General features: G+C 49.4%; 1 pseudogene; it reads left to right on the top strand.

Annotated features, from left to right (window-relative positions):
- The first annotated feature begins 3134 nt into the window (after window positions 1-3134).
- Window positions 3135-12508, top strand: part of LOC102860790 — a 42849-nt pseudogene continuing 33475 nt past the window's right edge.

Below are 12508 nucleotides of genomic sequence, written 5' to 3'. Positions count from 1 at the left end.
GGGGGGGAAATTACTGTCTGGCCTGACCACGTGGGACTCATTAACTCAGGCAACAAGGAGGTCCTGGTATCCAAATGAAGGTGAGAATCCACTTACAGAACGAAAAAACACACTCTCTCCTTCAGTTCAGTGACTTTGTGGAAAAAACTGTTCTGTGGCCTGACCATATACAAAACCTTAACTTGGGCAACAGCTAGGTCCTGCGCATCTCGACTGAGGTGAGATGCCATTTCAGGAAGGGATCAGCAGGCTCCTTTATTGGTCATTCAGGTACGTTGGGGGGGGGGGACACTGCTGTCTGGCCTGACCACGAGTGACCCATTAACTCAAGGAACAGGGAGGTCCTGGGCATCTAGACGGAGGTGAGAAGACACTCCCAGAAGAGAACAGGCTACATTCCTGGTCATTCAGGTATTTTAAAGAAACAAATGCTGTCTGACCTGACCACGTGGGATCCCATAACTCAGGCAAAAGGGAGGTTCTAGGCATCTCAAAGGAGGTGACAAGCCATTTCCACTGGAAAAAACAGGCTCCCTCCTTGGTCATTCAGGTACATTGGGGGGGGGCTGCTTTTGGGCCTGAGCACTTGGAACCCCTTAACTCGGGCAACAGGGAGGTCCTGAACATTTTGACGAGGATAAGAAGCCCCTTCCAGAAGGGAATTTCAGGCACCCTCCTTGGTCATTCAGGTACTTTGAGGTGGAAATTCTGTCTGGCCTGACCACGTGGGACCCCTTAATTCATGCCACAGGGGTTCCTGGGCATCTTGATGGAGGTGAGAAGCCACATACAGAAGGGAACAAGAGGCTCCCTCCTTGGTCATTCAGGTACTTTGGGAAATAAACTGCTGTTGGGCCTAAACACATGGCATATTTTAACATGGGAAATAGGGAGGTCCTGGGCATCTCGATGGAGGTGAGAAGCCATTTCCAGAAGGGAACAACAGGCTCCCTCCTTGTTCATTCAGGTACTTTGGGGGAAGAAAATGCAATCTGTCTTTACCCCGTGGGACCCCTTGACTTGGGCAACATTGAGTTCCTGGCAACCCTACAGAGTTGAAATGTCACATCCAAAGGGGAACAAAAGGCTCCCAACGTGGTCATTCAGGTTCTTATTTTGGGGGAAAATACTATCTGGTTACCAGGTGGGACCCTTAACTCAAGCAAAAGAAAGGTCCAGGACATCATGACAGAGGTGAGAAGCCACTTCCGGAAGGGAAAAACAGGCTCAATACGTTTTCATTCAGGTACATTAGGGGGGAAAACTGTTCTATGGCCTGACCATATGGGAACCCTTAACTCGGGCAACAAGGAGGTCCTAGCCATGTCAAAGGAGTCAAGAAGCCACTTCCAGAAGGGTACAACAGGCCCCCTCCTTAGTCATTCAGTTGTTTTGGGGAATAAACTGCTGTCTGGCCTGACCATGTGGGCTCCTTTAATATCCGCAACAGGGAGGTCCTGGGGATCTTGACAGCGGTGAGAAGACACTTACAGAAGGGAACAACAGGCTCTGTCCTTGGTCATTCAGGTACTTTGGTGGGGGTAGGGAATGCTGTCTGGCCTTACCAGGTGGGACCCGTTAACTCGGGCAACAGGGAGGTCCTGGTGTCCCGACGGAGGTGAGAATCCACTTACAGAAGGGAAAAACAGGTTTCCTATTTGGTCATTCAAGTACTTTGCGGGTGGGGGGGGAATGCTGTCCGGCCTGACCACGTGTGAACACGTAACCCAGTCATTGGGGAGATCCTGGGCATCTCAAAAGAGATAAGAAACCACTTTTAGAAGGGAACAACAGGCTCCCTCATTGGTCATTCAGGTACTTTTGGGGGAAGGGGTGAAATGCTGTCAGGCCTGACATGTGAGACCCCTTAACTAGGGCAACATGCAGGTCCTGGGCATCTGGATGGAGGTGAGAAGCTACTTACAGAAGGGAACAACAGGCTCCCTCCTTGGTCATTCAGGTACTTTGGGGGGGGGGGCAATGCTGTCTGGCCTGATCACGTGGGACCCCTTAATTCTGGCAATACGGCGGTCCTGGGAATATTGACGGAGGTGAGAAAACACTTGCAGAAGGGAACAACAGACTCCCTCCTTGGTCATTCAGGTACTTTAGGGAAAAACCTGCTCTGTGGCCTGACCGTATAGGATCCTTTTACTTTAGCAACAGGTAGGTCCTAGGCATCTTGATGGAAATGAGATGCCATTTCCAGAAGGGAACAACAGACTCCCTCCTTGGTCATTCAGGTACTTTGGGGAATAAACTGTTGTCTGGCCTAACCATGTGGAATCCCTTAACATGGGTAACAGGGAGGTCCTGGGCATCTCAACAGAGGTGAGAAGCCACTTCCAGAAGGGAACAACAGGGTCCCTCCTTGGTCATTCAGGTTCTTGGGGGGGGGGACCTGCTGTCTGCTCTGACCACAAAGGACTCCTTAACTAGGGCAACAGGGAGGTCCTGGGTATCTTAGGATGAGAAGCTACTTCCAGAAAGGAACAACAGGCTCCCATCTTCATCATTCAGGTACTTTGGGGGGGGGATGCTTTCTGGCCTTGCTACGTGGTACCCCTTAACTCAGGCAACAGGGAGGTCCTGTGCATCTCAACAGAGGTGAGACACCACTTCCAGAAGGGAACAACAGGCTTCCACTTTGGTCATCCAGATATTTGGGGGGAAAAACCTGCTGTCTGGCCTGACCACATGGGACCACTTAACTCACACAACAGGGAGGTCCTGGGCTTTTCAACGGAGGTGAGAAGTCACTTCCAGAAAGGAACAATAGGCTCTCCTTGGTCATTCAGGTACTTCGGGGGCAAAAACTGCTCTGTTGCCTGACCATATGGGAACCCTTAACTCAGACAACAGGGAAGTCCTAGGCTCTCAACGGAGGTGAGATGTCCCTTCCGGAAGGGAACAACAGCCTCCCTCCTTTGTGATTCAAGTATTTTAGTAAGAAAACTGTTGTTTGCCCTGATCATGTGGATCTCCTTAACTCAGGCAACAGGGAGGTCCTAGGCATCTCAAAGGAGAAGTCACTTGCAGAAGGGAACAACTGGATTCCTCCTTGGTTATTGAGGTACTTTGGGGAGAAAACTGCTGTCTCACCTATCCACATGGGACACCTTAACTCAGGCGACATGGAGGTCCAGACCATCTCGAAGGAGGTGAGAAGTCACTTCTAGAAGAGAACAACAGGCTCCCTGCTTGGTCATTCATGTAATTTAGGGGGAAAACTGCTGTCTGGCCTGACCACGTGGGACCACTTAACTTGGGAAACAGGGAGATCCTGGGCATCTTGACTGGGATGAAAGCCACTCCCATAAGGGAATAATAGGCTCCCTCCTTGGTCATTCAAGTACTTTGGGAGAAAAAAATTCTGTCTGGCCTTACCTCGTAGGACCACTTAACTCAGGCAACAGGGAGGTCCTGGTATTCCAACAGAGGAGAGAAGCCACAACCAGAAGGAAACAAAAAGCTCCAACCTTGGTCATTCAGGTACTTTGGGGGGGGGAAACTGATGACTGGCCTGACCACGTGGGACCCCTTAACCCGCACAACAGCGAGGTCCTGGGAATATCTACAAAGGTGAGAAGCCACTTCCAAAAAGGAAGAATAGCTTCCCTCCTTGGTCATTCAGGTACTTTGAGGAAAAAGCTGCTGTCTGGCCTGACCACTTGGGACTCCTTTACACGGCCAAAAGGGAGGTCCTGACATCCTGATAAAGGTGAGAAGCTACTTTCACAGAGGAACAATAGGCTCCCTCCTTGGTCATTCAAGTACTTTGAGGAAAAAAACTGCTGTCTGGCCTGACCACGTCGGACCCCTTAATTCAGGCAACAGGGAGGTCCTGGGCATCTCAATGGAGGTGGGAAGCTACTTCCAGAAGTGAACAACAGGATCCCTCCTTGATCTTTCAGGTACACTGGGGGGGAAATGCTGTCTGGCCTTACCACCTGGGACCCCTTAACTCAGGCAACAGGAAAGTCCTGGTCATCAAGACAGAAGTGAGAAGACACTTCCAGAAGGGAACAACAGGCTCTCTCCTTGGACATTCAGGTACTTTGAAGAAACAAATGCTGTCTGACCTGACCACGTGGGACCACATAACTTAGGAAAAAATGAGGTTCTTGGCATCTCGACAGAGGTGAGAAGTCACTTCCCGTGGGAACAACAGGCTCTCTCCTTGGTCATTCAGGTATTTTTTGGGGGGGGGGAAATGTTGTCTGGCCTGACCACGTGGAGCCCCTTAACTCACACCACAGGGAGGTCCTGGGCATCTCGCAGAATGGAACAGGCTCCCCCCTTGGTCTTTCAGGTACTTAGATGAATAAATCGCTGTCTGACCTAACAACGTGGAATCTATTAACATGGGCAACAGGGAGGTCCTGGGCATTTCAACGAATGTGAGAAGATACTTCCAGAAGGGAACAACAGGCTTCCTACTCGGTCATTCAGGTACTTAGGGGGAAAACTGCTTTATGGCCTTACCATATGGGAACTCTACTCATGCAACAGGGAGGTCCTGGGCAGCTCGATAGTGGTGCAAAGCCACTTCCAGAGGAAAACAACAGGTTCCCTCCTTGATCATTCAGATACTTTGGGGAGGGGATGCTGTTTGCCCTTATCAGGCTGGACCCCTTAACTCGGTCCAAAGGAAGGTCCTGGGCATCACGACAGAGGTGAGAAGCCACTTCCAGAAGGGAAAAACAGGGTCACTCCTTGGTCATTCAGGTACAATAGGGAAAAAACTACTCCGTGGCCTGACCATATGGGAACCCTTAATTCAGACAACAAGGAGGTCTTAGGCGTCTCAACGGAGGCAAGAAGCCACTTCCAGAAGGGTACAATATGTTCCCTCCTTGGTCACTTAAGTACTTTGAGGAAAAAGTGCCATTTGGCCTGACCACTTGGGACCTCTTAACTAGGGCAACAAGGAGGTCCTGGCATCCCAACGGAGGTGAGAAGCCACTTTCAGAAGGAAACAAGCTCCCTCTTTGGTCATTCAGGAACTTTTGGGAAAAAACTGCTGTCTGACCTGACCACAAGGGATCTCTAAACTCGGGTAACAAGGAGGTCCTGGCGTCCAGATGAAGGTGAGAAGCCACTTCCAGAAGAAAACAACAGACTCTGTCCTTGGTTATCCAGGTACTTTGGTGGAGGGAGGGAATGCTGTCAGGCCTTACTTACCACGTGGGACCCCTTAACTCGGGCCACAGAGATGTTCTGGCATCCCTACAGAGGTGAGAAGCCACATCCAGAAGGGAACAAAAAGATCCCAACTTAGTCATTCAGGTACTTTGGGCGAAAAAAATGCTATCTGGCCTTAACATTTGGGACCCCCTTAACTCGGGCAAAAGGAAGGTCCTGGCATCACAACAGAGGTGAGAGGTCACTTCCAGAAGGGAAAATAAGGCTCACTCCTTGGTCATTCAGGTACATCTGGGGGGAAAGTGCTGTGTGGCCTAACCATGTGAGATCCCTTAACATGGAAAACGGAGGTCCTGGGCTTCTTGAAAAAGGTGAGAAGACACTTCCAGAAGTGAACAATAGGCTCTCTCCTTGATCAGTCAGGTACATTAGCGGGGAAAATGCTCTGTGACCTGACCATATGGGAACCCTTAACTCTGAAATCAGGGAGGTCCTAGGCATCTCAATAGAGATGAGAAAACACTTCCAGAATGGTACAATAGGTTTGGGGGGAAACCTCCTTTCAGCTTTGAACAAGAAGGACCCCATTACTCAAGCAACAGGGAATTTGGGGGCATCTCAACGAAAATGAGCTGCCACTTCCAGAAGGGAACAACAGGCTGCCTCCTAAGTCATTCAGGTGGTTTTGGGAAAAGTTTGCTGCCAGGTCTGATCACACGAGACCCCTTAGCTCGTGAAAAGAGGTTCTAGGCATCTCAAAAAAGTTGAGAAGCCACTTCCACAAGGGGAAAACAAACTCCCTCCTGGAGAGTAAGGGTTTTTGGGGAAAAACCTGCAGTCAGGCTTGACCAAGTGAGACCCCTTAACTCGGGCAACAAGGAGGACAGGGGCATCTCAACTTAGATGAGAACCCATTTCTTTTTTTTTAATTTTTTTAAAATTTTGTTATTATTATTTTTTTATGTGTGTACCGTCAAATCGGATCTGACTGGTACAGCAGAGCAACTGGTGGATTTGAACCACACCCCTCTGGGATTGCAGTGCAGCTTCTTGCCACTAGGCCACCAGAGCTCGCTGAGAACCCATTTCAAGAAGGGAAAAACAGATTTCCTCTTTGGTCATTCAGGTTCTTTGGGGGAAAACCTGCCCTCAGCCCAGATCACGTGTAACCCCTTAGCTTGGGGAAAAAGGGAGGTCCTGGGCATCTCAACGGAGGCGAGAAACCACTTCCAGAAGGGAATAACAGGCTTCCTCCTTGGTCATTCAGATCCTTTGGGGAAACACCTGCTGTCAGCTCTGACCACGTGGTATCCCTAAAATTGGACAACAGGGAGGTCCTGGACATTTCAACAGAGGTGAGAAGCCACTTCCAGAAGAGAAAAACAGGCTCCCTCCTTGGTCATTCAGGTCTTTGTGGGGGAAATATGCTGTCAGCCTGATCATGTGGGATCTCTTATCTCGGACAACAGGGAGATCCTGGGCATTTCTATTGAGGTGAGAAGCCACTTCCAGAAGGGAACATCAGGCACCCTCCTTGGTGATTCAGGTCCTTTGGGAGAAAACCTGCTTTCAGCCTTACCACATGAGACCTGATTACTCACACAACAGGAAATTTCGAGGCATCTCAATGGAGATTTGAAGCCCCTTTCAGAAGGGAATAACAGGCTCCCTCCTTGGTCATTCAGATCCTTTTTGGAAAAACCTGCTGCCAGGCCTGACCTCATGGGACCCTTTATCTCAAGCAACAGGAATTTCTGGGCAACTCGAAAAAGTTGAGAACAAGTTTCCACAAGGGAAAAACATGCTCCCTCCTTTGTCATTCAGGTTCTTTGGGGAAAAACAACTGCTGTCAGACCTGACCACATGGTACCCCAAAATTTGGCAATAGGGAAGTCTTTGGCATTTCAACAGAGGTGGGAAGCCATGTCTAGAAGAGAAAAACAGGATTCCTCCTTGGTCATTCAGATCCTTTGAGGGAAAAGCTGCTGTCAGCCCTGATCACGTGGGTCCCCTTACCTTGGGCAAAAGGTAGATCCTGGGCATCTTGACTAAGGTAATAACTCACTTCCAGAAGGGAACAAGAGGCTCTCTCTTTGGTCATTCAGATCCTTTGTGGAAAAACGTGCTGTCATACCTGACCATGTGGGACTCCATTACTCCCACAACAGGGAATTCCTAGCATCTCAACAGAGGTGAGAAACAAATTTAAGATAAGAACAAAAGGTTCCGTCTTGGTTACTCAGGTCCTTTTTGGACAAACATACTGTCATACTGGGAGCCCTTAACTCAAGCAACAGGGAGGTCCTCCTGGACATCTTGATGGAGGTGAGAAGCCAGTTCAAGAAGGGAACAACAGGCTCCCTCCTTTGTCATTCAGGTCCTTTGGGGGAAAACCTGCTGTGAGGCCTGGCCATGTGGCACCATTTGACTTGGCAAGAGGGAGGTCCTGTGCCTCTCAGCAGAGGTGAGAATCCAATTCCAGAAGGGAAAAACAAGCTCTCTCCTTAATGATTCAAGTTCTTTGGGGGGAAACCTGCTATCAGGCCTGACCAAATGGGACCCCTTAACTTGGGCAACAGGGAGGTCCTGGGCATCTCGACTTGGGTGAGAAACCAGTTCCAGAAAGGAAAAACCGGCTTCCTCATTGGTCATTCAGGCCCTTTGGGGAAAACCTGCTGCCAGGCCTGACCTCATGGGACCCTTTATCTCAAGCAACAGGAGTTTCTGGGCAACTCGAAAAAGTTGAGAACAAGTTTCCACAAGGGAAAAACATGCTCCCTCCTCGGGCAACAGGGTGGTCCTGGACATCTTGACTGAGGTAAGAAGCAACTTCCAGAAGGGAACAACAGGCTCCCTCCTTGGTCATTCAGGTCCTTTGGGGAAAGCTTGCTGACAGTCCTGACCATGTGGGACCCCTTAACAAGGAAAACAGGGAGGTCCTGGGCATCTCGACAGAGGTTAGAAGACACTTCCAGAAGGGAACAACAGGCTCCCACCTTGGCCATTCAGATTCTTTGGGGGAACTCCTGCTGTCAGGCCTGACCACTTGGGACCCCTTAACTCAGGCAAAAGGAGGTCCTCAGCATCCCAACGTAGGTAAGAAGTCATTTCCAGAAAGGAACAACAGGCTCCCTCCTTGGGCAATAAGGTCCTTTGGGAAAAAAACCTTTCATACCTGACCATCTGGGACCCTTTAACCTGGCAATAGGGAGGTCCTAGGCATCTCGACAGAGGTGAGAATCTACTTCCAGAAGTGAACAACAGGCTCCTTCCTTGATCATTCAGGTCCTTTTGTGAAAAATCTGTCAGGTCTCAACACGTAGGACCCCTACCTTGGGCCACAGGCAGTTCCTGGGCATCTTGACTGAGGTAAGAAGCCACTACCAGAAGGGAACAAAAGGCTCCCTCCTTGGTAATTCAGATCCTTTGTGGAAAAACGTGCTGTCATGCCTGACCACATGGGACCCCATTACTCACGCAAAAGGGCATTGCTGAACAACTCAACAGAGGTGAGAAGCCACTTTTAGAAGCTAGCAAAAGGCTCCCTCCTTGGTCATTCAGGTCCCTTGGGGGAAAAACCCTGGTGTCAGGCCTGACCACGTGGGACCCCTTAACTTGGGCAACAGGGAGGTCCAGGGCATCTCTGTGGAAGTGAGAAGTCACTTCCAGAAGGGAACAACAGGCTCCCTCCTTGGTCATTCAGGTTTGTCTCTGTCTGTTTGCTGGCAACTTGACAGCAACACCCTGATGAGAGTAAGCATGACGGAGATACACCCCTCAGGGAGAGGATCAGAGAGTCAATCCAGCTCAATTTTATTGGGACTGCACTGCACTTATATAAATAGGAAGGCCTGATAGGGTGGGCCTATAGACGTGGGACATGTGGATTGGTTAGGAGAACCTCAGCCTCATGTAGACCACTCCCAGCCCATCAGACGCAGCAGCCATCTTCCCAAGAGGCGAGATTTCTCAAGCTGGTACAGCCAAACACAGGGGAGCTTTCTCTACCGTGTATTAAAGATCATTGGAGGCTTGCACTTATCTGGAGCTTAGGTGATTCATCCTGGCCAGAGGCCTTCCCTTCCTCCCCAACATTCTGCAACACAGGTTCTTTGGGGGGGAAAAACCTGCTGTCAGGCCTGACCACTTGGGACCCTTTCCCTCGGGCAAAAGAGAGGTCCTGGGAATCATGATGGGTGTGAGAAGCCACTTCCAGAAGGGAACAAAAGGCTCTCTCCTTGGTAATTTAGATCCTTTGGGGAATAACCTGCTTTCAAGCCTATCCACGTGGGACCACTTAACTCATGCAACAGGGATGTCCTGGGCGTCTTGACAAAGGTGAAAAGCCACTTCCAGTAGGGAGCAACAGGTTCCTTCCTTGGTCATTCAGGTCCTTTGGGGGAAAACCTGCTGTTAGGCCTGACCACATGGGACCCCTTATCTTAGACCACAGGGAGGTCATGGGCATCTCGAAGTAACTGAGAAACCACTTCCAGAAGGAACAACAGGCTCCCTCCATTGTCATTCAGGTCCTTTGGGGAATATCCTGCTTTCAGACCTGAACACTTAGGACACTTTAACTCGGGAAACATGGAGATCTTGGGCATCTCAATGGAGGTGAGAAGCCACTTCAGATGTGATCAACAACTTCCTCCTTGGTCATTCAGGTCCTTTGATGAAAAACCTAATGTCAGTCCTGATTACGTGGGACCCCCTACCTCGTGTAACAGAGAGGTACTGGGTATCTTGATGTAGGTGAGAAGCTACTTCCAGAAGGGAACAACAGGTTCCCTCCTTGGTCATTCAGGTTCTTTGGGGGAAAACCTGCTGCAGGCCTGGCCACGTGGGATCCCTTAACTCGGGCAACAGAGTAGTTCTTGGCATCTTGAAAAATGTGAGAAGCCATGTCCACAAAGGAAAAATAAGCTCCCTCCTGGATGATTCAGGTTCTTTGGGGAAAAACTTGCTATCAGGCCTTACCAATTAGGACCCTTTAACTCTGGCAACAGAGAGGTCCTAGGCATCTAGATGGAGGTGAGAAAACACTTCCAGAGGTTAAAAACAGGTGCCCTCCTTGGAAATTCCGGTCCATTGGGGGGAAACCCTGCTGTGAGGCTTCACACCATGTGGGACGCCATAAGTCGTGCAACAGGGAGGTCCTGGGCATCTAGACGGAGGTTAGAGGACACTTCCAGAAGTTAACAATAGGCTCCCTCCTTGCTCATTGGGGCAAAACCTTTTGCAAGGCTTGATAATGTTGGAAACTTAACTCAGGCAACAGGGAGGTTCTGGGCATCTTGATGGAAGTGATAAGCCTTTTCCAGAAGGGAAAATCAGGCTCCCTCTTTGGTAATTCTTGTCCTTCAGAGGAAAATCTGCAAGGCCTTACAATTTGGAACTCCTTAACTCAGGCAACAGGGAGGTCCTGGGTATCGAGCCGGAGGTGAGAAAACACTTCCAGAAGGCAACAACAGGATCCCTCCTTGGTTATGCAGGTCCTTTTGGGAGAAACCTGCTGTCAGGCCTGACCAAGTGGGACCCCTTTACTCGTGCAACAGGGATGTCCTGGGCATCTCAAGGAAGTGAGAAGCCACATCCAGAAGGGAAAAACAAGCCCCCTCATGGATCATTCAGATCCTCTGGGGACAAACCTGCTGCCAGACCTGACCAAATGGGACACCTTAACTTGACCAACATGTAGATCCTGGGCCTCTCAATGAAGGCGAGAATCTACTTCCAGAAGGGAACAACAAGCTGCCTCAGGCATTCAGGTTGTTTGGTGAAAAACCTGCTATCAAGCCTGACAACATGGGACCCAATTACTCACAAAAAAGGGAATTGCTGGGTATCTCGATGGAGGTGAGAAGACACTTCAAGAAGGGAACAACAGGCTCCCTCCTTGTTCATTTCGGTCATTGTGGAAAAACGTGCTGTCAGACCTGACCACGTGGAATCACCTAACATGGACAAGAGCGAAGTCCTTGGCATCTCGATGGAGGTGAGAAGCAACATTCAGAAGGGAACACCAGGCTCTGTCCTTGATCATTCAAGTCCTTTGTTTAAAAACCTGTTGTCAGACATGACCACATGGGACCCCTTAATCAGGGAAAAGGGAGGTCCTGGTCATCTCGACAGAGGTGAAAAGCCACTACCAAGAGGAACATCAAGCTCCCTCTTTGGCCATTCAGGTTCTTTGGGATAAAACCTGCTGTCAAGCCTGACCACGTGGGACCCCTTAACTTGGGCAATAGGGTGATCCTGGCCTTCTCAACGGCAGTGAGAAGCCACTTCCAGAAGGGAACAACAGGCTCCATCCTTGGTCATTTAAGTCCTTTGGGGAAAAACCTGCTGTCAAGCCTGACCACTTTTGAACTTAAGCAACAGGGAGGTCCTGGGAATCTCGACTGAGGTGAGAAGTCACATACAGAAGGGAACAACAGTCTCCCTCCTTGGTCATTCAGGTACTTTGGGGGAAAACCTTCTGTAAGGCCTGAGAACGTGGTACACCTCAGACAACAGGGAGGTCCTGGGCATCTCGACAGAGGGGAGAAGGACTTCCAGAAGTGGACAACAGGCTACCTCTTTGGTGATTCAGGGTCTTTGGGATAAAACCTGCCGTCAAGCCTGACCACTTTTGAACCCTTAACTCGGGCAACAGGGAGGTCCAGGGCATATCGAAGGAGGTGATAAGCCACTTCCAGAAGGGAAAAAGAGGCTCCTTCCTTGGTCACTCAGGTCCTTTGGAAAAAACCCCTGCTGTCAGGCCTGACCATGTGGGAACTCTTAACTCGGGAAAAGTGAACTGTGGACTTGGAAGATTGTATAACAATGAAATAATTTTTTTTTCTTCAAAGGGAAAAACTAACTGGGGGGATAGGTGTGCAACAATGAGTGGGAAATGGGAGGAAAATGTGCAACAATGAGTGAATGGGGAAAAACATTAAATGACGAAAAATATGTTGTAAAAATATATATGTTGCATTGAAAAAATCATTAATAAAAATTTAATTTAAAAAGTTTCTGATGTCTTGTTAATGTTAGGCCAGGGAGAATGAGAAGTCAAAGGAATGTGGCAGATCATCAGAAAATAATGAATGGCCTTGCCCACCTGGCCCAACTAACAGGTGAACCATAAACCAAAATTGAATGTCTCTCCATACCTTCCACCTCCCTGAAGGCCCTGCTGTAATAACTTGCCTGAATACACCCTAAGTGTGGCTTCCTCGACTTCCCTTTCCAGACCAAGGAACCTCACCCAGGAGCTCCCTTAATAAAGCTTCCTTTAACTTTCCTATATTCTGGTCCCTTTCTTGCGTCCACGACCTTACGACTTTACAGTTAATAGGGTCACAGTGAGTTGTAG

The sequence above is a fragment of the Elephantulus edwardii genome, unplaced genomic scaffold, assembly GCF_000299155.1.
Source record: "Elephantulus edwardii isolate Elephantulus edwardi_28Jun2011 unplaced genomic scaffold, EleEdw1.0 scaffold00470, whole genome shotgun sequence".
NCBI lineage: Eukaryota > Metazoa > Chordata > Mammalia > Macroscelidea > Macroscelididae > Elephantulus > Elephantulus edwardii.
The sequence above is the reverse complement of the archived record's forward strand: the minus strand, read 5'-3'. Positions and strand labels throughout refer to the sequence as shown.